This window comes from Podarcis muralis, chromosome 5 (genome assembly GCF_964188315.1).
Source record: "Podarcis muralis chromosome 5, rPodMur119.hap1.1, whole genome shotgun sequence".
NCBI lineage: Eukaryota > Metazoa > Chordata > Lepidosauria > Squamata > Lacertidae > Podarcis > Podarcis muralis.
The window spans coordinates 57,053,771-57,080,524 of NC_135659.1; the positions used below are offsets into that span (position 1 = coordinate 57,053,771).

Genomic DNA, 26,754 nt, shown 5'->3' on the forward strand with positions numbered 1-26,754 from the left:
GGCTACCTTCAGATGTCTCCTAAATGTCATTTAATTGTTGATTTCTTTGACATATGATGGAAGGGCGTTCCACAGGATGGGCGCCACTACCGAGAAGGCCCTCTGCCTGGTTCCCTGTAACTTTGCTTCTCGCAGTGAGGGAACCAACAGAAGGCCCTCAGCACTGGACCTCAGTGTCCAGGCAGAACGATGGGGGTGGAGACGCTCCTTCAGGTATAGATAGGAAGCCCTAAAATTGGGCTGAATGAAAAGAAAAAGGCATCAAATGAACAACCTTCTGCTGCAAGACAGCTGACCCATCTCTCCTATGGTCTCTTTATCATATCCTCAGATCTAAAGAACCACAAGCCTAAGGTGGCTTCTCACAAACAGCATGTGCGGTGGTAAACTTGTGGCTAGGTTTTACCAAATTCCTGTGCCTACTAACTCCTCCCAGATCAGGGAGTGTGGGCAGCCAGGGAGGCTGCAGTGTTCTGGAGAAATATTTGCTGGAAAAGGAAAACAAGCATACCACCTTCAGCCACCTCACAATGTTAGGGGTGTCTAAGAAACCCCTGAAATTCTAAAGTGCCTCAGGAGTGAAGAAGAAAAATGGAAGCCTCTTTCGCAGGAGAAGAAAACATGAGAGAAATTGGAGGACAGATTTTGGCACAGCACTAATTTTAGACTGTTCATAAACCAAAAGAACCTGCTTTCACCCAGCAGAAAAATGCAACTCAGATGCTGGCGGGATGGGGTAAGAGAAAAATCCATTAAACTACTATAACTCTATTGACTTCCATATAACTGTACCGTGTTACATCAGCACCTGTAACATAAAGTATAGGACTATAAAATGATTTGGCCTCATCTCCTGAATATTCTCACATACTTTACTCATTAGCCCCACTGAGCCAGTAGAGCCATAAAGAGCAAACCTGGATCGCGGTTCTTGCAGAAGAGGGCCATCCATCAAATGCTAGCCAAATTCTAACTGCAGCATCTTTAATACTGGTGTTTATGTACTAGTCAGGAAACTCTCTGGTGGGTTATTCAGGTGTCAGGTGGAGTTGTGGCCTGCTTTTGACATGTTAATGGAACAATCTGAGAGGTGCGGAAAAGAAGAAATATTATGCCACAGTATCTGCCTTAACTGCGTCACTTTTCAGAGTGCAAACCACACATTGCAACCACAGCTCTTCAAAGAACCTCCTCTTCCCAACCACAGTGCCCCACACAACACACACACACTTGAGCCACAGAAAAAAGAGGATATTGCCTTTTCATAGTTTGCTGACTTGGGTTTTTTTTATCCTAAGTATTCAATTAACATAAAGCAGGAGTTGCTCTGCTCACTTTTGCCACTGACCCCACTGGGCTCCTCACTTTTGCCTCTGACCCCACTGGGCTTTTGGGGAGAGCTGGGCCAAAAAAATAAGGGGGTGGAGGGGGCTAAGCATGGAGCCAAGTACAAAAGGAGAGGGGAAGGGTACAAAAGGTATGGGGAAGGAGGATCAAAGGAGCCCCCTGCCATTGTTAGTGGCAGGAGGACGAGGAGAGGGGGCCACTAGCCATTGAAACCATGCTGAAACATTCGGCTCCACCCCTGACATCGTGTTGTTGAGTGCACAACATTGGGACATTGTGCATGTGTGACATTGCCCTCCTCCTTTGCCCTCTCAAGCTAGCACCTCTGCTGACCACTGTCATGTGGCCCCCAGAAGGTTGCCTGGAGGGAAGAATGGCTCTCAGTCTGAGAAAGTTCCCCTGATATAGAAGAAAAGTTCTATAAGCCCCAATAGAGCTGAAGCAGAGAAAGAGAGTTCAGGAGAAAAGAAAGCCTAGCAAAAACAAAGCATAAAACCCTAGGAGAGACACAATTCGTTTCTTGCGCTACTGTGAACATCTAAAATAAGTCCTCAAAAAAGCTCGGTTAGACATGGTATGTTGTTTCAAGTTTATCCACTTATGACCATAACCATGGAAGAGACCAACATGGGAGAAAGTCAGAATTGATCCAAGGAGACCTAGGTTCCCGCCAGTAATCTTTGGCCCATCACAATATTTCCACCTAACCTACCTCCTTTGCTTGTTGAGAGATAATCTCAATGCCTCCCACCCTGACCTCCTTGATGGGAACATGGAATACAAATGGAACTCATTAATAAATGCTGCTGAAGTCAAAGCTAAACAACTTCAAGCAGCCTCACTGTAGGCAAACAGAGAATATCACTTCATTACCCCACATATGAAGGGGGAAAGTAGAGAAATAAAATATTAGTCTGTTTATTCATTCCAGCATTGATTCCATGGCAAAATGGTACCTAAAGTGTCACAAATGGAAAAGTCACTCCTAGTTGTTTTTCTTAAATATAATAATAATAATATAGTGTATTAGACATGTGTTGTGCCCAGATACTGTTTTAATGGTATTCTGAGAACTATTGCACAAACATATGTGTATGTCACCTAAAGATCTAGCTTTTTGGTGTAAATACTCACAGTGACACTACAATAAATTGATTGCATTCCCTGATTAAGAGGTATCATTAAGAGCATGCAAATGACGGGCCACAGAAGGTACAAAGACAAAAGTTTTCTACAGAATGCATACTTGTTTTGCATCCTTTGAAAATGCTATCGTACGTGGTATTTACTGTAGATTAGGCGGTCTCATTTCCTGCTGCACAACACAGCTTCACTTGTTAACCCCACTATTAAAATGTCTTTAGACTCCCCAAATGTTAGTCTGAAGAACAGCAGGATTGAAATGATGCAACAATGAATCACAGAAGCTCTTGAAAATCCACATTGTGCATAAAGAATACCTGCCCATTTTATAGTTGAGTAAAAGGCGGCACAAAGTTGTTGCAAAAGATATATGCAATGTGCTGTTCAACAGAGGGCTGAGTTCACATGTGCAGGGTTTTCTGCACAGATGTCACTCCAATGCAGAAAGTTGGCATGCACCCACATGTACACTGGTGTGTGTAATGAACCTGTGTTTTGCTGTCCAAATCTGCTGGACAGACCTGCCTCCACATTTGGCCTGGTGTGATATGTGTCTGTGGCAAAATATGTATGAAAGTGATGTAATACTCACACATGAATTATATTATGTGTAGAAGAGCCATTACAGACCCCCTCCCCACTCTATGTTTTCCCCTTCCTCTTCAAATGTGGCATAAATCTAGAAATCCTATTTTTCTGTCTACAGCCTTAACCAACCAGCTGTAATTTCTCTTTCTCAGTCCCTTTTCTCCACCCAGGAAACAGAACCTGCCAATAAAGTGATTAAAACCCATTAATCCTAAATAACCTGATTTCCCATGTTGATAAGCTCAAATGGACAGAAGTACCACCTTGCTTCTGCTGCTCTGGCAGTCGTGAATTGTATCCCTGTCTATTCTTCCCCTTTAATTCAGGACCATTTCCTCCACCTGCACTAATCCTCTGGAGAGCAAGGGCAGTCTTATATCAGCATAATACTCCGGTTAGCTTACACTGATTTCCACACACATGCACACTTGAGCGGTTATTATAGGGGACCTTGCTTTGGCTGTGGATTTTATTGCAAAGACTGTGTTTAAGTACAGCAGAACAAAAAAGAAGGGGAGCTGGTTTTAAACCACCTCACGAAAAATAAAGCTCACATTGTTTGTCTGCTTTAAAAACCTTTAATCCGCTGGCTATGGATGGTTTTCTTAGCAGCAAGTTAACAGCCTGAACATTATAAAATGATTAAAATACAGCCTTAATTCACTGGTGCCTATATGAATTAGCATGAACTCTTATATAATCATGGCCCAATTAAAAGCCAGTTAACAGTTATCACCACTGAATGTGGTCCAGTTAATGACAGTTATCTCCTGATGCTCCCGATGTTCCTATCTCTTATGAAAGCTCAAGGCCACGGGGGGCGGGGGGGGCGGGTAGCCTGTAACCAATCATAAGCCTGCCAATTAATAACAATTGACCTCACAGTGCAGACTTTTAAAGAAGAACATTTTCATTGCCTAGAGCAGGGTCTGCTCAACTAAATCCAGGTGGTTAGCAAAGACTTTGGCTCAAAGCTCCACAGAGTTTTGGAAGAAACGGCTGACATGCCTCTAGTGGTGGCACTGATCACAGCCTGACTGTCACTGCCTGCTCTACTCAGCATTTCCACTCAGCCTTCTGCCACAATCTTCTAAAGCAAAACCATTTTTTTCTCACATTGAAAATTAAAAGCGCTGTGAATTGGGCGACCATGATAGACAGATCACAGGATTCTACAACGAGAGTGACAGGTGGAAAGGCAAGCAGAGCAACGGATTTGTCCTGGCAGCAAACATGTGCTAGTAAACAAACTCATCCAGCACATCTCAGTCAGGAGGGGGAGGAAGGAAGAGGGGGGAAAGTCCATCTTTATTCCTGAGCTTGCCAAACGCAATGAAATCTTGAAATGAATTTTTGATAGCCTCTTTCTAACTAGGGCAGCACAGTTTCCAAATGACAGTGATGCCCTTGTTGTAAAGAGGCACAAAGTAAAAATAGGTGCCCAGGATCTTCAAACAAAGCTTGCATTTGACTTCAACATATCTGTGTACCAGGATAGCAACATGCGGAACACCTGGCACCCCTTCTTTTCAAACCAGCCAATGTTACGAATCTTTAGGGCTGAGATATATGCAAAGTATTTTCAGTGGAGCAGCTCCTGATATCCCCAGAGTAGTTTCTTCCCAGGCCATGATGCGTAATGCATGTGCATGTTAAGTCATTAATTTCAGCGGGAAGGTTTTCTTATTGCTACAAGATAACAATAAGCAAAGGAGACTAGATGAGCGAAGCAGCAATGAGCATGCTCAGCTGGGCAGCAAAGATTACACAAGTGGAAATGGAGGTGGAGGTGGAAGGCTTGCAAATGGCTGTTTGTTCTTCAGCAGTTCTCTCCTGACATATTTGAAATAGGTGCACAAAGAGTTCTTGGGCCACTCGGCAGAAAAGTTACAAAGCTATGCATCTTTCTGGTGCTCAGTGGCAACAGTTTTGGGGTTTTGCCAGTGGGAGAGATACCAAAAATTAGTCCTTGGTTGTTTTCCAGTACTGACCAGAAGCCAGCCCAAGAATGGCATAAAGAAATTGTCTGTAAATATTGTCAGGGTTTGATAGGAGCTTAAAAATGCCAGACTTATACAGTGGTACCTCGGGTTAAGAACTTACAGTGGTACCTCGGGTTAAGAACTTAATTCATTCTTAACCTGAAACAGTTCTTAACCTGAAGCACCACTTTAGCTAATGGGGCCTCCTGCTGCTGCTACGCTGCTGCTGCATGATTTCTGTTCTCATCCTGAAGCAAAGTTCTTAACCCGAGGTACTATTTTTGGGTTAGCAGAGTCTGTAACCAGAAGCATATGTAACCTGAAGCATCTGTAACCCAAGGTACCACTGTATTAATACGACACAACCAGTGGTGATAATATACATTTACCATGTTAATATTTGTGTGCGCTCGCGCATGCGCTAACAGCCGCTTTGGAAACAATATGACTTCAAAGAAGCATCATTCCGATTTGGCTTCTCTATACTTCCCACACAGTTAATGGTGCTGATGCTGGTCCCTACAGGTTGTGGGCCTAGAATGGCCAGATGGCCAATATGGACAGCTAAATGCTACATCCTATAAATCACATCCTCTGGACTCCTTCAGAAACCAGCTAAATGGTGAACAAACATGAGCATTATGCTTTGTGTGTCCTGGTGGAAGAAGAGAAGTGATTGTGGCTTTATCTTATCTGTGAAGCTATTTGGTAGCCAGAAACTGTGGGGTAGGATTTGGCATTTACACTACCCTTCTTCTACAATAGCTTAGATTGGGACACAAATATTGGGAAACAAATGTGATGATTCTATCATTCAGCAGGTATCTTCTGGGCTTCTTCCTCCTTCAGAACATGAAGAGGAAGGAAATCTTGAGCTCCTCTGCATTGCCATTGAACACAGTGGCAAAACAGATAAATAGATCTGGAGATTATCTCTGGAATTTAGGTAGGAAAAGGTAGAAATTATGACATTTTATTTATTTCATAAAAATTATATACTGCTTGACGGTAGGAAAAAAAATCAAAGCTGAATTAGGGATGTCCTAATGCTAAGGTACCAGATAGCTCTTTTATCCACAGGTTGTGTTTAAGATAATCCACTATGCTATGAAGCCTCCTGTTTGTTTGAGTGCTACCTTGTAAAATCCTCTTCAACTCTTCAAGCCAAAGGTGAGTCAACAACAGCAATGACTCATCCTTGAGCCTCATAAGTGCTGATATAATCAAATTGATGGTGGTGGTTTTCTGATAGGAAGTGGCTCCCTGCCAGGGCTGAAATGGGCATGGCAAATTTATTACAGCAAAACAAATGAGTGTGGAAGCTTAGATTCAGAGGGGACTAGAAACTGTTGTTTAGACTTTATGTCCCATCAGCTTTCCTTATATGCAGAAATCCCTGATCCATTTTTACAAAAGAACTGCCCAGAGAGCTGTCCTAAAGGGAAATACACAACCAATTATGCTTGACTACACTGCACAAACAATGCCTCAGCCTGGTGTCCTGAGATGTGTTTCAAGAGCAACAACACTTTAAACAAATGTGAAGGAGGGAAGGTGGCCTGGCCTTCCTCATTTTGCCCTTAACATCAAAATGCCACCAAGTGGAGAGGCTTCTTCCCCTCTCCCTCATCAGTTTATAGTCAAATTGGAGCACACAGGCTGCCCCAGCATAGGTAGCTGTTATTTACTGCCTGCAGTGGACACACAGACCTTTGGTCTTGTGCTGCTAGTGAAGGCAGATACAAATAGAAGTTTGTTAGTCTTCTCCTTCCCACTGCCAGCTATTAGTACCTCCTCCTCCTGAGAAGCCAGGAGGGCTAAAGAGACCATTGTAGCAATGTAGTGAACTCCCGGAAAGACATAGCCAGAACAAGTGACTAAATGGATATCGCCACCTTGGACAGCTCCCTGCGTGGGCTATTATTACAGTACTAGGTAGTATCCAACATGAGTTCTACTCAGAGTAGACCCATTGAAATCCATAGACATGACTAGTTCAAGTCCATTTATTTCAGTGGGTCTACTGTGAGTAGAAACGAGCTGGCTGCAAACCATTGCATATAGCTCTTTGCTTCTCAGGTGTATTCTCACCCCGCGACTTGTTATCTTTTCTGCAGAAGGTATTAAAAATGCATCCCCTCCCCAAAGCGGCAAAACAATTCCATCCTGAGCTCGGTGGACAGGAGTTAAAGAGACGCTTTGGTTGTTCAATATCCTAAGCAAAAGAGCCAAAGATTGTAGCTTAGAGGTAGGAGTGTGTGTGTGTGTGTGTGTGTGTGTGTGTGTGTGTGTGTGTGAGAGAGAGAGAGAGAGAGAGAGAGAGAGAGAGAGAGAGAGAGAGCATTATCTTCGAGAAGGCAGTATAACATCAGGACCATCTTCCCATTCTGAGGGGTGGCATATAGTAAAAGGGGTGGAGAAAGAAAGCTTATCAAGGGAAAGATTAGCAGAGCACCAAGAAGCGATCCATCCACCGTGATCTAGGGTTTGCAAACGAAAACTATTAATGCAATTAACTCAGAAACAGAGGAGCGGAAAGGAATTGAAACAGCTCGCCAGGAATCTAAACCATGATGAATAAGCATCACACAGCACTCGGTCGCCCAGGTGCTGTCTGGGTCTCTCTTCATAATCTCCCTCTTCTTCCCCATCCCCCACCCGTCTTATTTCCTTTGCTCACCCAGCAGCGAAAAGCATCACTCCCCGCTGTTCTGGCTTCATTTTTTTAAAAAAAATAAATTAAAAAAAAAAACTGTTGTGTTTAAATGCCTTCTTAAATGCTGCAGCCCAAATTGCTGCAGGTTTCCTTTCTCGGCGCCGATGAACCGCTCACGCTTTAAAACAAAATAACTAAAATGTGCATGCAGATGCATTACAGAAATGAATGGGGGATATGCAACGGTGCCTGCTCATTTGATAGAATATTCCTGTTTTCTGCTGCAGCTCTTTCCCCGCCTGCCCTCCATGATAACGGAGTCCTGTTATATTGACCACGGCATCTGGGGAATGCTTTCCCATCTCGCCTTCCCAGTTCAGCCCTACAATCCCAGTGATTCATTGCAAACCATTAGCAGGACCCCGGCGCTCATCCTTCATCGCCCCATCCAATCCCCCTGGCAGTGCTGAGACGTTCATTAGCATATCCTCCAACATCAAAGCCCTCAACCCACAGCAAAGTTCCTCACATGTGGCGAGTTCTTCCCTCGCTATAGTAAGAAAGCTGGGCTAATAGCTCGCCACGGAGACACACAAATGCAGAGCTACACGCCCCTTGTTAGCTGCAATCTTGGGGATCCGGTGTTTTCTCAAAGAGGGGGTGGGGAGTGCATTTCTCCAGCCCTGGAATATAGGGCAATTGCCTGCTTTTCAAGTTTTTGCCGGAGAGGGGAGGCTAAAAGAAAGCAGGGGTAGAACATAAATCCCTAGCCAATACGAGGGAGATCCCCTCAAACCCCATTCACCGCTATCAAGGCAGATCGCAGGACTCACCCTCAGAAACCAGGCGAAGTTGGGCGAGATCCTCCCATCCCTGCGTTTTTTAAATCCACGTTTTCCCTACTCCCTGCAAGCTTCACTTTCCAGAGGAGCTGAGCACGAAGCTATTCCCAGTGCTTGTGCTGCAAAACTCCTTCGGGTGTTGTGCTTTTAAAACTCGCTCTCCCTTGCCTTCCGCCTAGTAGCCGAATAGATCACACGGTGGTTGGACGCGTCTATTTCCTCTGTCCAAAATCAGGATGGGTCTTGCATAGTTTAGAAGGCAGTTCGTGATGGCAACTCTCGCTCTTTCTTTTCCCTCCTGTCTTTCACCTAAACATAGCCGGAAGGTTGTGCAGCCCCTCTCCTTCTGTGTGGGATACGGCAAGCCTGTGACTGTTGCAGGTTTCCTGCTTCCCTCTTTCACCTCCTGATATAATTAATGGATATTGTTGGCTCTAACCAGGCTATCTAGCGGTCTGAGTCCTCCTCTTCCTCCTCCTCCTCCTCCTCCGACACACACACACACACACACACACACACACACAAATGCTTCTTTCGAAGTGCCTTAGATAAGCAATGCTAGCCCCAAGGAGCTGTCCGCTCGGAATGGTGCTGAAAAAGTCGTCCGTTCCAGAGCCAGCCGTTAAAAAGCTCTAGAGGCTGAGGGGGGACGGGGACTCTTATCCTCCTCGGATCTTGCCGAAGAAAAGCTGTATTCCAGGGTCAACGAAGCTGAAACAGGCTTCGACAGTACACACCATCCAGTTGCCCCCCCCCCTTTCAATTTCAAAAAAATCCTATAATCTTTTAACACATTAAGCAGCGAAATTCCTGCCGGGAGAGAGCCTGAACGTGCGGTATTGAATAAAACGCGATCCTTCTTGTCACTCAGGGGAGATAGAAAAGCCCCCTCCCCAAAAAGTCCTCTCTTGTTCTTTCGGCGTTTGGGGATATCAGCAGGAGGAGAATGGTCCTTGGACGGAAAGATATATATGGAGAGGAAGCAGAGTGAAAGGGCGGGGGGGATCTACAGTCACGCTAAACTAAATTCAATCTGATAACATCTGCTGAACAGCATGCACAGCAGCCAGAAAGGAGGGAGGCTTGGAAGTTTTGCATTAAGAGCTGCTGCGAAGCTCAAGGCTTTGATTTCTGCCAGCCTTTTAAAGAACTAGTACACCTTGGTATGGTGGCAAAGGAAGCTGAAAATGATCCTAGGAACTCATGCAATTCTATATAGGGCCACTCTTGGCTTCCCTGCATATACTGGACAATGAACAATATACAATGAACAATGAAATGTGGCTTGGTGGGGGGGGGGGCGGAGAGAGACCCTCCACCTACTTTTTTAATAAATGTTTTAAAATGCAAACCTTGGAAATGTAAAAAGCAGCAGAATGAATATTGAGATCAGATGTGACATGATGACATGATGTATTTATAGACACAGACAACATTATAGATGTTAGCCCTATTATGTGTTTAACACTGTGATATAAACAGAATGGACTATGGAACTGATTGACTTTTTATCATGACATCTATCACCCATTCAGTTACCCTCTGTAATCTTACCTTTTAAGAAACATACAGTGTTGCCAATATTAAGGATAATAAAAAATGGTTTCTTCCATACATGACCCTTTCATTGCTGAAAATGAACAGCATTGGCAAATATGCTTCTCCTAATTATATATTTGTTTCACCATCTATAAAACGGGACTAGATAAGGCTCAGGGAACTGCAATGCATTGTTGGGCTCTGAAATATTCAGATGAATGGTGGTCAAATTATCATAATCATTAGCAGCTGTTATGTGTAGCAAAATCATGAATATAAATATTCCAAGAAACAGTCCAAACCAAAAAGTAGTGCCTATACACACACACACACACACACACACACACACACACAAACTTGTCTACAATGCTGTCTTCCTACACTGTAATGTTTAATAGGATTTTCACTTAACTTTAGTGGGCACCAAAGAATATATGTGTGCTAGACTGTGACCTTGTATACCATTGTATGACATGAAGCTCACAGCAGAGCTTCACTGTGCATAATACAATCAAGAATAAATATGCTTCTCCCACACATAGTCAGCATAGTTCTCAATTTGTAACTCATCTTGTGCTAATGAGCAGACTCACTGGCAGACCCTAGTGGTGCTGAAGTAGTCACTGCGGCCTATCAATTAATTAATCCAAAACTGGGCCCTCTAGAAATCACCATTGACACAATTAACTACTCCAATCCATCAAGATAATGATTGATAGATAAATTGGTCATGAAAATCTATCTGAAGAGTATTGTACACTGTCACCTTCTCGGGGCTGATAGATTGAGGCTGGCGCAGCTACACCTAATTGTGCTAAGTGTTCCTTGTGTACAAATAATCCAGGTTCATATTCTGTTCTTGTTTTACGTTCCAAGAGGGCTGAATATCTGAACCTTTGGAAAGCTCAAATCCCAATTTTAAGCAGAGGGATCCCCTAATCTTTGGATGCAAGCCACTCCTTCTCCCACCACCACCCTAAAATCAATGGCAAAATTCCACTGATGGGTTGCAGCCACACACACATATGCAGGGAAATCTGCAGCTCATGAAATGACCTTAGGGAGAGGGAGCAGGATCCTAGCCCCTGAATGATCGTTCACACAGTTCAACAGAACAAGGCAGAGTTAGCTTCTACTTTTGAAAAGCTTGGAGTAATCACAATCCTCCTCCACACAGTCATCCCCCCCCCCACCAACAGTAGATTAATGGTATTGATTGTCCCCTCAGGATTTCTCTCAACTGTTCACATTATAGCACTCCTGTAGAAACATGGTACATCATCAAGATTGGTTATTTCAGCTGTGATCGAAAGGCAAGGAATTCCCTGGGAAATTAACAACTAGCTGCATGCAGTGAGTAGATGCAGATGGGCAAGATGAATTCTGCATCATCAAGGTTATTACTGTACTTGTTTGAGTCAGAGCTGGCTCCGGCTATTTTGCTGCCTTAGGCAAAAATTAATTCCCCCTCCCCCAACATTTTGTTTTATGTAGTGAGGAGGGGGGATTGTGTTTCCTCTACAAGGATTTTCTTCATTGCAGCCTTGCTAGCTTTCTATGCAAAGAAAGAAAAGTAAAGGACTCTTACTCCATCGTCTGCATGGAATGAAGGGGAAGGTCTGCAACTGGAAAATGAATGCATAGTTGACTTCCAATACCTTAAAGCATATTGCCCCATAGGTCTAAGAGGGAGGATGCTGTTCACCCATGATTATTTTTCCAATTAGTTTAGAGCCCCTGAGATTCTGCTATCCCAGACAACTGCCTGTACTACCTATTGGGTTAGGTTTACCCTGAGAAGAATTACCAAATGCCAGATGACGGATTGCCAAATGACAGGTTCTGCCTCTTCCATTCCCCTTTTCCATTGGGGCACTTTGATTAGAACAGTCATGCCAGGGAAAGGACTGTTGCTGTGCTAGTACCAGGACCAAGCTATTACCCAAGGGAATAGGTAATACTTTTATTCTGAACCGCCATATACACATGGAATGGAGGATGGAATATCACCTATGTTGCTCCATTCCAGCTATGATAAATGCAGGGTAAGGTTGATTGTGTTACACAGCATTTGTGGCTAGAACAGTCTACCAGAGCAGCTTGCAATCTAAAAGACACAGCACAAAAGGAACAGTGGGCTGGGTGGGAGAAGAAGACAAAGCAAATTTAGGCACCAGCTGAGATGAGCACTGCTCAGATAGCCCGATACAATAGTTGCTTCTAGATGACAGTTGAGGAAGAGCCAAAGGTACCTCGTCTCTCACCAAAGCCAATTGAATGGCTCTGCTTTTCTTGCTCTGCTCTGCAGCCTGATGAAGTGGCTGCTACCAGGTGATAGCTGAGGGAGAGAAAAGATTGAGTAAAGGTTTTATAAAGTTTATTTATATGCCACTTAAAAAAAAAGAAGCTCAAAATGACTCACAAGAGCAGTGATGGTGAAATCCTACCCACATCTTTGCTCCTGGAGGAAGTTAGCATCCAGCAGACATTCCCTTCCATCAGTCTCTGCATGCAGAGGCGCTCCACCGCCATGAAGCACCCCCCCCCCAGCAGCCATGGAAAGTATGATAAAGGCAAGACCGCTGCTGGTACTGGACCCCAAAAACACATGTTTCAGGGGTAGGGTGAAGCTGGGCTTGTCTTGCACTCAAAGAAGAGCCCAACCCAGACATCCGTGCTGCACCAACCTCGAGTTTGTGCAGCAAAAAAGTGGAGAACTGCCACCTCCCTTTTCCCTGGCCAGCAGAATTTCATGTGCTCCACTGCTCCCCTCCACCCTGCTGCTCCCCAACCACAGATAGGATTACTCTGCAAACAAGTCAGTACAGTGGTACCTTGGTTTAAGAACCATCCTGTTTATGAATGATTCAGTTTATGAACTCCACAAAACCGGAAGTGGTGTCCCGGTTTGAGAACTTTATCTTGGTCTAAGAATGGAATCCAAATGGTGGAAGGGCACCAGCAGTAGGAGGCCTCATTAAGGAAAGTCCCTTGGTTTAAGAACGATTTTGGTTTAAGAATGGATTTCCAGAATGGATTAAGTTCGTAAACCGAGGTACCACTGTATACAGTTACATCAAAAACATTGGCCTAGATACATTTCTTACTTACAATATTTCCACATTTAGCAAATTGAAAAGAAAACATTCATATCAACATTTCCCTAAATATATGCAATACATTCTAGGTGGCAGCAACCTCTGTTGCTAAAGTCATTCAGAGCATCCCACTTCCCAGGTGGAAATGGCCTAGACAGAGAGCAGGGACCAGGCCTGGCAGGACTCCCAGCTAGAGGGTCTCTAGGCACATTCAGCCTTTGTAGCTAGAGTACATATAAGCAAGCACTGTGTAAGCATTGAGTTCAGTCCCCCAAACCAGCCACCCCTCAGTTTCTCCAATTGCTTCTCATCATGGTTTTCAGCAGCCTTTCTAAAATATGCTGAGTCTTGGCAGGATGGAAAGGATAGCACAAAAACAACAGCAGCTCTAAGTTTAAAATATGTTTTATGAGAGATGACTGGTCCTTTCCTTCAGTTGAATTAAATATAGAAGCAGCTGCTATAAAAGCCATACTGGGGTTTGATTGACAGCTACAGAGCCTCAAGGACAATATTTGTCTGTAAGACATGCAGGGTACAAAACACATACTGTTCAAGACCCCCTGTGCTAAAACACCAACATCCTCACTTGAATAAGCCCAACCTTCACACCTGGCTCAGAGTGGGGTTCATCTCTATTGATCTGAACCTGTGGCAGAAAATATGATTTAGTCCTCCAATGTTGCTGTGCAGTGTGACCATTACTGCCATGCAGATGCAGAACTCCTCTAAAGGTCAGTGGATAATTCCCTGTTCACTCCCATCCATCCACTGACATGTCTGCAGAAAACCATCAACAGGGCACTTTTTCGTGTGCTTGCTTGACATCCAGCAAGCTGACTGAGGACCATTTTAGATAGGTCACATAGGATACAAAAGAGCTAAGCATTATTACCCATTCCTAAGCCAGGAAAGAAATAAGGCCAGTGCCAAAGATTGCTCCAGCTACCGCACAATTGCACTCATTTCACACGCTAGCAAGGTTATGCTTAAAATTCTACAAGGAAGGCTCAAGCAGTATATGGACCGAGAACTCCCAGAAGTGCAAGCTGGAGTTTGAAGGGGCAGAGGAACCAGAGACCAAATTGCAAACATGCGCTGGATTATGGAGAAAGCTAGAGAGTTCCAGAAAGACATCTACTTTTGCTTCATTGACTATGCAAAAGCCTTTGACTGTGTCGACCACAGCAAACTATGGCAAGTTCTTAAAGAAATGGGAGTGCCTGATCACCTCATCTGTCTCCTGAGAAATCTCTATGTGGGACAAGAAGCTACAGTCAGAACTGGATATGGAACAACTGATTGGTTCAAAATTGAGAAAGGAGTATGGCAAGGCTGTATATTGTCTCCCTGCTTATTTAACTTATATGCAGAATTCATCATGTGAAAGGCTGGGCTGGATGAATCCCAAGCAGGAATTAAGATTGCCGGAAGAAATATCAACAACCTCAGATATGCAGATGACACAACTTGATGGCAGAAAGTGAGGAGGAATTAAAGAAGCTTTTAATGAGGGTGAAAGAGGAGAGCGCAAAATATGGTCTGAAGCTCAACATCAAAAAAACGAAGATCATGGCCACTGGGCCCATCACCTCCTGGCAAATAGAAGGGGAAGAAATGGAGGCAGTGAGAGATTTTACTTTCTTGGGCTCCATGATCACTGCAGATGGTGACAGCAGTCACGAAATTAAAAGACGCCTGCTCCTTGGGAGAAAGGCGATGGCAAACCTAGACAGCATCTTAAAAAGCAGAGACATCACCTTGCCAACAAAGGTCCGTATAGTTAAAGCCATAGTTTTCCCAGTAGTGATGTATGGAAGCGAGAGCTGGACCATAAAGAAGGCTGATCGCAGAAGAATGGATGCTTTTGAATTATGGTGCTGGAGGAGACTCTTGAGAGTCCCATGGACTGCAAGAAGATCAAACGCATCCATTCTTAAGGAAATTAGCCCTGAGTGCTCACTGGAAGAACAGATCGTGAAGCTGAGGCTCCAATACTTTGGCCACGTCATGAGAAGAGAAGACTCCCTGGAAAAGACCCTGATGTTGGGAAAGATTGAGGGCACAAGGAGAAGGGGATGACAGAGGACGAGATGGTTGGACAGTGTTCTCGAAGCTACCAACATGAGTTTGACCAAACTGCGGGAGGCAGTGGAAGACAGAAGTGCCTGGCGTGCTCTGGTCCATGGGGTCACGAAGAGTCGGACACGACTAAATGACTCAACAACAACAACAAGCCAGGAAACCCAATGAGAAAGGAATATCAAAGGTGGTATCTTTCTAACGTGCGTACACAGCCTCGTTTCCCCAAGGAACTTGGCATTTGTACTACATTGATACATGGGTCCTCAATATTGTTCCCTCCCATAAAGGTAAAAGAAGACCCTGACTCAGAGAGAGGTAATTGTTTAATGTATGAGACCTATACTATTGGTTTCCAAGACTAACAAATTGCAAAGATGCATGAATGAACCCATATTTGAAATGGAAAATTGTGGTATTTGGACAATACACTGGATTTAGCATAAGCTGTAACCACTGCCTTCCTCTCGATCTTAATTATATTGATTCAACAAAACACGAGGGTGCATATAACTAAGTGAAAAGCCTGGGATATAATAAGAAACTTAAGAGACATAATGGCTCAGCTCTCAACATACAAAGGCAGTAACTGTCTGCAAGAGGGAACATACCTTTATTTGGTTTTACTTTATTTTAATCAGTCACCAGAGTTATATTATGAGAGCAGTCAGGAGTCTTTGCAACATCTGGCCACAACCTTCAAGGGCTTGCATCTGCTCCCTTCCAAAGGATTCGACTTTGCTGTCACTACAGCTAGGTAAAATTGCATTTTCTTTATTTGGCTCTACTCCAGATGAGTGCTTTGCACTTTGTGGGATTGCTTTGAAATTATGAAAATGAGCAGGGGAAAGTTGCATAATTTATCTGGTGACAAATCTTTAAGGTAAGGTAAAGGTAAAGGTACCCCTGCCCGTACAGGCCAGTCTTGACAGACTCTAGGGTTGTGCACCCATCTCACTCTATAGGCCAGGCAAGCCAGCGCTGTCCGGAGACACTTCCGGGTCACGTGGCCAGCGTGACACCGCTGCTCTGGCGAGCCAGCGCAGCACACGGAAACGCCGTTTACCTTCCCGCTAGTAAGCGGTCCCTATTTAACGACTTGCACCCGGGGGTGCTTTCGAACTGCTAGGTTGGCAGGCACTGGGACCGAACAACGGGAGCGCACCCCACCGCAGGGATTCGAACCACCGACCTTTCGATCGGCAAGCCCTAGGCGCTGAGGCTTTTACCCACAGCGCCACCCGCGTCCCAATCTTTAAGGTATGACTAGCTAAAAAGAAACTAATATTGATTCTGCTCACAGGAACATCTCTAGAAAAATTACGTAAGATCAATCAAACCATCTAATCAATCTAACCAATTCTAGCAAGCATGATTTTTCCATATATACGATAGCTTTTTTTAAAAAAAAAGTGATTCCATGAGCTCCAATTAGATTAGAATCACTTCTGGTGAACCAAGGTTGACTTTATTTCATCACCAAAGGTTAATCAGTTGCTGCTTTGATAAAAATAACTTTAATGTTTATGTTTTATTTATTTGCAAATATTTCTATTCTGCCAAACTTTTTAAAAAAGAAAATACATCAAGGTAGTAAATATCCGGTATGGAAAAGTAACCAGCCCTTTGGGATAGCATACAATGGCTGATTCTCATGTGTGTGCACATTACTTGATAAGGTTCAGCAAAATGTCTGAACTATACATGTTGAATTCTTCATACTGTTAGCATAGTAGTCTTCATATTGTTGGCCATGCATGTATAAATCAGCCCTTTGAATTGTACAGGCATCTATTATATGAATGTCATTTGTAGGATTGAGATTTCCTTCATCCTTGCAATAGCAAGGTTAGCAAAAGATCTCTTGGCATCATGGTCACCTGTGATCAAGAATCTAATACCTAGTTAGGTGCCAACTAAATCCATTCATTCAGAGCAATAAACATCAGCTGGGTTGTCACTTTAAGACCACTAAAAATATTTTGCTTTAGCCTCCCTATCACTATGAAATGGGGCAGCCAAGTTTATTTACAATTATTGATGAGTTCGTTTTGTGTGCATGTGAAATAGCATCTCCACCCATTAAAAATAACCCTAGGTGATTATGGAAACCTGCATCAGTACCTGGGGCAGTGGGGGGGAGGGAGACGAGAAAGAGGTTTTCCATTTCACTGATGATTAGTCAGTCACAGTGTAAGGGGAATAGTTAACTTTTCTCAAAGAAGCAGATGCAGCCAGAATTAAGGCACCTCTGAATCAGACAATCAAGCATACAGAAAATCCTACAATTGTTTGCACCTAGCTTTCTGGGTAAAGGAACAGTGAACCTAAACATGTCATCTTCTAAGAGTGTAGACAGTTTTACTGGTAACATACACTTAAACCTCACTGAAGTCCAAAGAAGCATGCAGAGGATTGTCAGCCACAGCCTTAATTTCTTCTCCCTTTCAGTCATCAACCTTCCTAGCCTCTTTTCACCCCAAACAGTGCAGCTTGTTCATTCTGCACAGAGTGGGTGACATAAAGGAACAGCTCCTAGTCTGAGATTTCACTTTGGGCCCAATTCTCTGAGAAAGCCAAGCGACTGTACCTCTAGCTGCAGCTATGGAGCCATGCAGGTGTTGATTTAGTCTCTTAGTTTCCTAGGAACAGAATTGCTTATAATTAGAAGCCCTTGTGACTCTGTAGCTGAATAGATGAGCGTCACTTCCTTGTTTTCTCCCAAACTCCTGGTCAGGGTGGCTGCCTTTACAATAACTGCGCGACTTATCCTTCTCTCCATGTGCCTCTCACTGTCAGCCCAGGAGCCAAACATTATCAAAATGTGTGTCACAACCAGGAATGTCAAAATGCAATTAACATTTAAAAACCCAGCTCAACCCAGCCAACGCTGTGCTGTTGAATGGCATTGTCCCTCCCCAGCAGAGACCTGTGTGTGACAATCAAAGAGGGAATTGTGTTTAGCTACCAGAGTGACTGGCAGGGGAAGGAGGAGAGGGAAAATTGGCTGTAACAATGAAATGCATTTGCTTCATTAGGGCCAACTCTAGCAGTTTGAGAGGAGAGATGCCTGAAGATCACGATTGTCCTCCGTTCTGCAGACTGTGCTTGTCTCCTCCACTGTTTGCAGCAAACTGCAGACATTTATCAAATAATGCAAAGAAGCCTGCTGGAGAAGACTGTCAGGGTGGGGGATCTGGTTTTTTAGACAGCTGGTCATCGGTGGGGTGGAGGAAGGATGGGGAGACAGGATGAAATACTCAAAGATAATTCAGTCCCGTCAGCAAATGGCTCGCCATAAGCAGCACATAATGCAATATTTATCATTCCCAGGAATCAATACAGCTTCATCATAGACAAACAAGAGGGATTTGAACAACTCACCTCTTGCCCTCATCACATAAAGGAGAGGAGCAGTCACTGGAAGCCTTTAAAATGTCTAAGAAACAGCTTCCCAGCACTGCTGAATACAGTATCAAAATTGTGTGCGGCAGTTGAGCAATATCAACTTGCTCAAGGTAGGGAATCTGCCTTATATTGAATTAGACCATTTACCTGGAGAGCTGTCTGCACAGGTGCAGAATTCTGTCAACCTCTGTGACTGTAGGAAGTCAGCCATATGCTGTGGATGAAAGCAAGGCCTGGGCATGGCTTGGTTACTTGCAAAAGTTGCAATAATCATTTGCAATATTTTTACTTAGGCTGTGGGTGCTAGACAAGCCTTGAAATCACATAAGTGACATGATCCTGTGAATTATATAGACATACCAATTGCCCAGAAATGGGTCGTGCTATGCCAAAAAGAATTCTGGCCAGATGCTTGTCCAATCTTTTCCTGAAAGCCTCCACAACAGAAGATTCCACAGTCTCATTAGGCACCTTATGCCACTGGTGAATTGCTCTTTTAATTAGAATGTCCCTTCCTAAATCTTCCTCCTTGTAGTTTAAACCTATTAGACAGGACCCAGCTAAAGTACTCACAAGTCCAAATGATTTCACTGGGGAAGGAACTGCATGCGCAGAATTCCTCCACTGAAATCAGAGGCTGCATACCTCTAAAAACCAGGTACAAGGGGCAAATGACAAAGGGAAGCCATCATATTTTGCCTTGCTTGTAAGCAACCAGAGGGAACTATATCTGGTCACTCCTGGAAACAGAATGCTGGACTAGTTGAGTCTTGCCCTGATCCATTGGGGCAAATATTACATTGCTTGCTTTTTAAAAAATGGATCTTAAATGCATTCAACACATGGACCAGAGGTTCTCCACTACTGGACTAACAGATTATGACAGGTCTAAATCCTAGGTGGAGATTTGGAGCCAATTTTTTTTCCACATTACGTAATCCATGCAACTAATATTGCTGCTATTTATTTCTTTATTGGCAGTGTGGCTTGAAGCTAAGTAGCACATAGAAGTGACATAGTCACAACTCAGAGAGCTTGCAAGCTATTGATGGATACAACTGAGGTGGGAATGATTTAAGGGCTAACAAGTGGGAAGGGATGCTGCAGTGGTCACCAGACTGTGTTACAGGGAATCCTGGGGGTGGTGGGTTGGAAGCTCATCAAGACTTCTTCAGTCTTCAATAGCAAACATGTTTCTCTGAAGACCCACTTGTCCACCACAATTAATCTTCCTGAGACACTCCAGGTTAGTCTTGGGTGGGCTCTAGGCAAGGATACTGGGGGAAGGGAGAGAGAGCGGTGGTCTGTTCAGCACTGCTTAAAATAGATTTCTGCCCTCATGAGAATGGTCTCCCGAGCTGCCAGTCCAACCAGCTTCGGTATGCAGAATGGAGAGTGCCATCTTTGTCCGTCAACTCAACCACACAAATATCTTTAGCTGACCCTGGCTCTAGATCACACCACCAGTTCAAGGTGAGCAACAGCGAGGTCCAACAGGTCTGCCCAGTGCCCCATTTGAACTGAATGTACTCCTTAGAACACATCCTAGAATCCTTAAGCATGCAGGGGCTATATGGTGGAAATACAGAAGTTCCCAAATAGAAACTCGGAAAGGCACAAATTGAAAGTCACATAAAGACCAGCTCTTCCTCCATAACATGCAAAACTAAGAGAGTTCTGTTATTTATTTCAGCCAGAAATGACACAGGGCAATCTCTCATAGAGCTGCTGGCCTCAAAACTTCCTCCATCAGATCATTTCCCCCTTCCTTACAATGTGCAGATTTACTGCCAATAGCTCCTCTTGGTCCTTTTTAAAGAAAATAGCCATCCTCTTAAAGACTCCAGTTTGTTGGCCTTTTTCCAGTCACGAAGGTCATTTTCTCTATTGGCCAGAATTGCTATAGCAGTGGGGGTGAGAAGAGGACAATACAGATGCCTTTACTGAAACAAACAAACACTAAGACAACATATTCTGCACAAGAAAGCCACCACATGTATTTAACAAAGCACTTGTGGTTTTATTGGTACAATGCTTTTTTAAAGATAAAATTGATCTGGTACAAGCTGAAATTTCCTCTTTGTGCTAAAGGAAAGGTGTTAGGCTGGGCATCTTTAACTCATCAAACTGAAATATCTGTAAAACTCTAATGAGCTGTAATGTCTATAGAACTAAATCCATAAAAAGTTCAGCTGGAGGAGACAAAAAAGAAACCACAAATGATAGACAGACAAAAAAAAAGTAGAAACGCCTTTTGTAGCACCCTGTTTCTAGACCAGCATGCGCACAAAAAATTCCAAAAGCATCACATCTTCAAGGTCCCAAAAATCATAACTAAGAAATGAGGAAGAAGTGGTATTGTTCTGCTCAAAGCCCATGTTGCACAACAATGAAGAAGCAGGCTTCAAAGGGCCTCTTCCCAAAGAGAAGGGAAAAAAGATTACTAAGAGAGAAAAAGGCTCTTCTGTCCTGTTCTCCATTTAAGAGAGAAAATAAAGAGAGAATAGATCTTCAGCTATTATAAACCACTAAAGCTGCAACAATTCACAACTCTAGGAAGTATAATGAAATTCCCCAACAGAATCCTCAGCCGACATACTTCAACACACAGAGCTCTATCAGTTTTATATGGCCCCATTACCATGGCATGCTGTTCGCTGCATTCCAATGTATTCATCCTCCAAGGTACAGATAGATTCAGATAAGGTACAGATGGCACATTCACAGTCCTAAGCATGTGCACCAGCACAGCTTTCTTCCAAACTGCAGAAACGTTTTTGTTTGCAAGGCTGTACTGCAGTCGTTACATTACGGAGGTGCCGCTGGCTGGCACTGGAAGATTTAGGTTGAGTTCACATGCCTGGGTACGACGTAGTGACAACAACATCAATGGATGAATTTTATGTGCAAAACAGCCACTACAGCAGTGGAGGCTGGTCCATTATGAATGGAACGTTGCCCCACCATCCTCAGTCTTCCCTCAGATAGCATACAGCTGCCTGCCTTCTTACTTACAAGCATTTAGGGGTGGATCTGCTTGACATTGGCTCCAGCTCCACCTACTCTTGGGACTGGTAGGCAGAAGACAAGGAGACCAATGGATTCCAACCACCACTGCGCTACAGATTGAAACACCAAAAGCAGAATTCTCATATCATTTCATGTTACCATTAGGTCTAAACTACACATAACAAGAGAGACTGATGAGTCTTCTGACTTCTCTCTTTCTTTTTTACCGTAATATAAAGCTTCGCAGCACTTCAGATTTGATTATGGTGGTGGTATTGGAAGAAGAAGTGCTTAACCTGTTCCCTGAAGGCTGTTTTTTCAAATAAAAAAACATTCCTCCAAACTACTTCTCCACCCTGCAGTGGAAAGTACAGGAATCTCATCTTTTTCCCCCCTTGCAGGTGGGAAAACTACTTGATTGCAAAATAGCCCATGGGGAGGGGGCCACACTGCTGCTGTGATCCAATTCACAACCTCCACAATTGCTTTTCAATTTTAAAAAAAGCCAGAAGAGACACCTTGCATCTCACACATCACATCTGATGTTGGTTCTCAAATACAATATCAATGGATGCCATTCACACATTCAGATGAGCATCATTGACTAATGGGATATGAATCAGGTGATGTCCATGCATGTACTTACAAGCCCATATGATAGAATAATAGAGAAGCTCTTCAGACAGGACAGAGCATGACTGAATAGGGACATTTTTCATATGTCCTATGCAAAAGCTCTGTGGTTTGATTTGCACATGCTGCACAAGCATGATAAAAGCAGTGCATGTTGTTCTGGCAGCATAATCTAGGTATGATGTAGCCATGATGTTCTGCAAACCCACATCCTTTTTATTTTTTCATAAAAAGCAAAGATAACCACGTTAGTCCATAAGAAGGAGGAAAAGCACTCCAAATTCCGTAGGTGGGCAAACAACATGTTGCAAAATAATATGCAAGCTCAGGTGAGATGTTACACAAAGCAAGTGTTGTGGGGATGTGAAGGAGAAATGAAGAGATTGGCCTGAATCTTGAAGCATTGAGGTCTGCATTTTGACTCAATCTAAAGATGGAGACTGCAGACTGAATTAGTCATTGTTTGGTGCTTGTAGGCACCAGGTTACACCTAGGATTCTGGGGTGATTTCTTTTTTCAGGGATAGCCTCACATATACCTGGGAAATCATTAGAATGCCAAACCAGAAATTAAAGAAGTTTCCAGGAAGATGCAACTCTATATTTAAAATGGTGGCCGTCATGAACAGATTGCATAATGAAAGTATCACAAAGATATAGAAAACTGGTAGAACCTACCTGGCAGCAAGTCAGTGTGTCAAGTCCAAAGTGCAAAAGTCAGAAAATGCAGTCCAGGGATGATCCAAGTAGCCAAGTCTGCAGTTCAGCAGTCAGGATACAGTCCAGAGTCAAACCTGAAGCACAGTCCCCTAGAGGTCCAGGCACATCCAAGTCAAGGCCCATCAACATGAGCAGTTGAGCAGACACAGCACCTCAGCTCTGCTTCCCTTTTGCATGCTGATTGCAGCATCTGGGCTTGATGAGGCATGCGACCCTCACCTGTTCCAAGCCTTCTCCAGCTGAGGAATCACACACCTTCTCCCAGAGCTAGCGAGCCCCACCTGGCCAGCTAGGGAGTTGGGCTGTGGGTCCTTGCCTGCCTTAGCCTCCTAGAGCACCACTCCCACTGCTCCCTATGTCTTAGAGTCTACCATGTTTGTGGAGACAAGGGCCTCTCTGGCTCCAGTGATGGGTCCTGCTGCTCTGGTTCCTGTGCACTGACCCCCATCCCCTTGCCATTCTCCGTCACCCTGTCAGTACTTCCTTCACCATCCATGACTTGCCCCAATGTGTTCCAATCCTGGATACACTCCTCTTCCTTCTCCCCATCATCCTGCCAGTTCATGACACTCAGTGGTAGAAAGCATACATTTGGGTTTAATCCTGAGCATTTCCAGTTAGGACTGGGAAACGTTTGTGCCTGAAACACTAGACAGCCACTGCCAATCGGTTTTGAGGACATTGATCTACATAAACCAATGGTCTTAAATGAAGACTGATTTCTTTATTTATGAAATGTGATGGTAGCCATTAATTTAGATGGCTTTGAAAGGGGATTAAACAAATCCATGGAAGACATATTTATCAATTGCTATTGGAACATTAATATTCAGTAGCCACTGGAAACCTCAGTGTCACTCAGAGCAACAGTAAAGGTAAAGGTAAAGGTAAAGGTAAAGGTAAAGGTAAAGGAACCCCTGACCATTAGGTCCAGTCATGGACAACTCTGGGGTTGCAGCACTCATCTCACTTTACTGGCCGAGGGAGCCGGCGTACAGCTTCCGGGTCATGTGGCCAGCATGACTAAGCCGCTTCTGGTGAACCTGAGCAGCGCACGCCGTTTGCCTTCCCGCCTATTTATCTACGTGCACTTTGACATGCTTTCGAATTGCTAAGTTGGCAGGAGCAGAGACCAAGCAATGGGAGCTCACCCCGTCGGGGGAATTCGAACCGCCAACCTTCTGATCGGCAAGCCCTAGGCTCTGTGATTTAACTCACAGCGCCACCCGCGTCCCCAGAGCAACAGTACAGGAGGACTATTGCCTTCAAGCTCTGCTTGTGGGCTTCCAAGGGACATCTAGTTGGTTGTTGCTATAAACAGGATGCTGGGCTAGACGGCTGCTTCCCTCTCTCATAGCACTGTCTCCCTGTCTTGTAATATTAGAACTTCTGGACACCCAACAAACCTGGCTATACAGGACAGGTGAAATAAAGTACTTATTTGTGCAGTGCATAGGTAAACTATGGAATTTGCTCCTTCACACAGGAGGCCACCAACTTGGATGGCTTTAGAAGAGGACTGGACTAATTTGTGGAGGCTAATGCTATCGTATACAAGCCGTGATGGCTATGCTCCACCTCCACAGTTGGAGGCAGTAATCCTTCTGAATGCCAGTTACTGGAAACAACAGGAGAGGAGAGCGCTCTTGTGCTTGGGTCCTGTTTGACAATTTCCCACAGGGGCATCTGGTTGGCCACTGGGTGAACAGGATGTTGAATTAGGTGGCCCATTTGCCTGGTCCATCAGGCTCTTCTTATGCTCTTATGTTTAGCTGGGCTGAAAAGCAGTTGATTCCCCCAAAGCACCTCAATGGCAAACTTAATATGCCTTCCACAGCTCCTTCCTCTGTGAAGATGCAATTGTTTTGTAGCTGTCCATATGGCTGCAACAGCTGCTCTTTAAAGGCAGAGATGAGGAGCCTGTGGCTCAACACATGGGGTTGGACTCCAGCTCCCAGCAGTCCGAGCCAGCATGACCAATGGGCAGAGATGGTGGGGAAATCATGTCAAATGGCATGTGCAGGGCCACAGGTTCCCCCATTTAGGCTTCAAGAGGAGGGCAGCACCATGGTGGCTTTCTGTACAGTTATCCTAGCCCCCAAAACTAGAAGCCCTTTAATACTACAGGAGTTGCAGAAGCTGCACGCAGGGATATTTTAGAAGCAAGCATGGATATTTTAGAAGGGGGGAAATGACTCACAACAGCAAGGTGAGGGAACAGCAAGGGAGAAGGAGGAGGAGGAGCCCCACAGGTGAGAGGAGCAGGCTGTGGGTGCCCTTTTAAAATTGTTCTTTGCAAGGCTGCAGTGCTGCATTTTGCCACACACACGAAACCCTCCTACACACCAGCCAGCTGCTTGTTGCCAATAATAGGCATGAAATTTCAGCGAGTCAAAATGGGAAAGGATGCTTCCCCGGAAGAAGTCAGATGCTGTTTGTCAGGCCTTTTATACTGTATATCACGCACCACCTCATTATATGTCTCCTGCCTACAACTGCGCTCTGTGAAAAGGCATGGGGATGTGTAAGAAGGAATTAACAACACAGAGGGGTGACATGACAGTCTCCTATTAGGCAGGGACGCCTTCTGTTCTGGAGATGCTAGTTGCAAACTGCTGTGCCAACATTCCGCCAAGCAAGTGCAAGGGGCCATGCAGAGAACTCTGGGGAGGTTTTATTTTCCTCGACTCCACGGGCTTATGTTACTTTGCAATATCCGGATGCTGCCAGAGCTCACTGGAGCATGCTGAGCAAAGATCTCCTTTGGTGGACTGAGGCGCCGTCTAGTGCTGAAGCAACGCCTGCTTGGCTGGGTGGGTGGCTGGCTCACTCGAGCAAGCACATCACCTGAAGCGAGGAGAGCCCACATAGACACAGACATCCTCTGCAGCTGTTCCCCCAGCAGATGTTTTCATTTGGGGCGGGGGGAGAATCTTACGAAATGCTGATGCACAATCTGTATTTTCCAAAGCCATCCCAGTGAACTGATTCATTTCTGCCACTGGGGAACAGGAGGAGGGAAAATGGAATGAAAGAGAGCTGCAGCTTCCCAAAGGGCACAGGCAATCGAAAGCCAGATAGTAGAAATGAGAATTCAGAAAATAATACAACTGTGGTTGCCTTGCACTAGCAACTGATGAGCCTTGCATAGCTCATTCATCTGCTCAAGTTGGGGGTTATCTTCTTGACAAGCACAAAGATAGGCACTCATGAAATCAGGCCAAGTCACATGTTTTCACTGCAGACAATTTGTTTGTTTGTTTCAAAAGATTTATACACCGCTGGGTTGTAATAAAGCCTCAAAGCAGTTTACAGGAACAGGCAAAATGACAAGAGGTTAAAAAGTTAGCAGATACACTATTTGGAAATTGCATATTTCCTCCAAAAAGCCCTACAAATGTTAGTATCAACAGGATGACTGAATGAGAGGGTTCCTGCAGGATTTCCCCTCTGAGACTGACAGTATATGATCTGTGGGCTTCAGTCCATGAAAGCTTATGGCCACAATAAAGAAAAGGTGCCCAAATATCCTTTGTTGACATTTGCTACTGCAATGGACTAACATGGTTTCCTCTCTCAAAACTGTTAGCATGACCAAGAATCAAAACCCAGGATGGAGCTTTGCAGACAGTGGGACTATAGAGTGATCAACACTCAGTTCTCAGAGACTAGGCTGATTAGCTGCAAAGAGAAGGTATAGCCTCCCTT

At 44.3% G+C, this 26,754-nt stretch overlaps 1 protein-coding gene and 1 long non-coding RNA gene across 2 annotated transcripts in view; one reads left to right on the forward strand and one right to left on the reverse strand.

Annotated features, from left to right (window-relative positions):
• GRM4 (glutamate metabotropic receptor 4) overlaps positions 1-9,960 on the reverse strand; it is a 297,558-nt gene extending 287,598 nt beyond the window's left edge. Inside the window, exon 1 of the mRNA XM_028734059.2 lies at positions 8,550-9,960. The gene's annotated coding sequence lies outside the window, so the exon portion shown is untranslated. The remainder of the gene's footprint in view (positions 1-8,549) is intronic.
• LOC144327813 (uncharacterized) overlaps positions 1-26,754 on the forward strand; it is a 42,283-nt gene that overhangs the window by 9,824 nt on the left and 5,705 nt on the right. The gene's annotated exons all lie outside the window — the stretch shown is intronic.